A 1,655-nucleotide genomic window follows, 5' to 3' on the forward strand; every position below is an offset into this window, starting at 1 on the left:
CGTCAAATCATGGGTGAGAACCTCCTTCCCTAAGCCAGGGCATTGAAAATGGGTCAAATACTTATTTCCCTCATTAACATGCAAATCAATTTATAACTTTTTTGAAATGCATTTTTCTGGATTTTCTTGTTGTTATTCTGTCTCTCACTGCTAAAATACACCTACCATTAAAATTATAGACTGATCATTTCTTTGTCAGTGGGCAAACGTACAAAATCAGCAGGGGATCAATTACTTTTTTCCCCCACTGTACATACATATATATGGAAAAGAAACATTACAAGTATAAATCACAATAAGATGTAATAAAGTACAGATAAACAAAGTGTAATAAAATGTGATCTGTTTGAAAATGCAGGGACGTCACTGGAAAAGATGATGTCTGGATGGCAGCATATGTTGCTCCAAAATGTGTACATCTCTTCTGCAAAAATGGTGCCCTCACAGATGTGCGAGTTACATGACAGACAGACAGACAGACACTCACACACACTGTCACACCCACACACACACTTTCACAGAGAGACATATACACACACACACACACACACACACACACACACACACACTTTCACACAGAGACAGGCACACACGTACAGACACATACACTAACTTTCACACAGAGACAGACACACACACACACACACACACACACACATACATACATACATATGGAAAAGAAACAATACTTTTATAAATCACAATAAGATGTAATAAAGTACAGAAAAACTAAATGTAAGAAAATGTGATCTTTAATACACACAAATATGTATGGCTGGTCGGATGCGTCTTGGACTCGGGTTCCTCTTCATTACGTATAACGCTTTTGCCTTTTGCTAAAGCTTTCCGTGGAGGGGATCGTGGGTGAGTTTGTACCATTCTTGGGGGGCTCTGCCTTGTTGGGGCGGAGCTGTGATCCAGGTGAACAGCAGATCGGGCATAGGTGGTCATGTGGGCAGAGGAGTAGGAAGGCCGGTCAAGCAAATAAGCTTGCTAAGGTACGCAGCAGCAGCAAGCAGCCCCCCCATCCAGCCAGCCAGCCAGTCTGGCTGGCAGTGACTGAGTGGTTGACAGACGGCAAGCAACGGAATGTACGTGCTCTGTGATGTCATAGCAGTCAGCTGAGAGAGGCTCGTGATGTCATCGCTGAGCTGGCTGGCTGGCTGGCTCTGTGTGTGTGTGTGTCTGTGTCTGTCTGTTTTTCTGTTTGTCAGTCTGTCTGTCTGTCTGTCTCTCTCTCTCTCTCTCTCTCTCTCTCTCTCTCCCTCTCAATTCAATTCATTTGTATTGTCAAAGCAATTGGACATACATACATACATACATACATATATGTAGCGTAAGGTACACTTATACATTTCAATTAAAGAAGTGAATTCATAGTATCACCTTATCACGAATCCTGGAGTCTTGTAGAACTCAATTTCTGTAATAATTGGACGCAGACACCAATTCCAAAGATATAAATTGTCAAATTTATTTAAAAACAAAGACTAAATGTAGCACTACACTAATTATACAAAAGGGAAAAACTAATTAAAATTCAACTCTAGATCAACAAATCAAAGACAAATCACTTCCGTGACCAAATCAAAGACCATGGGATCCCATAGGATAACACACAAATCGTTAAACAAAAAAGGTTATAAACACATTGA

General features: G+C 40.6%; 1 non-coding gene across 1 annotated transcript; it reads left to right on the forward strand.

Moving 5' to 3' along the window:
- The first annotated feature begins 792 nt into the window (after positions 1-792).
- LOC136731569 (U5 spliceosomal RNA) lies at positions 793-907 on the forward strand. The gene has a single exon (XR_010809563.1). It is a non-coding gene; the product is annotated as a U5 spliceosomal RNA (small nuclear RNA).
- Positions 908-1,655: the final 748 nt, after the last annotated feature.

This window comes from Amia ocellicauda, unplaced genomic scaffold (genome assembly GCF_036373705.1).
Source record: "Amia ocellicauda isolate fAmiCal2 unplaced genomic scaffold, fAmiCal2.hap1 HAP1_SCAFFOLD_33, whole genome shotgun sequence".
Lineage (NCBI taxonomy): Eukaryota > Metazoa > Chordata > Actinopteri > Amiiformes > Amiidae > Amia > Amia ocellicauda.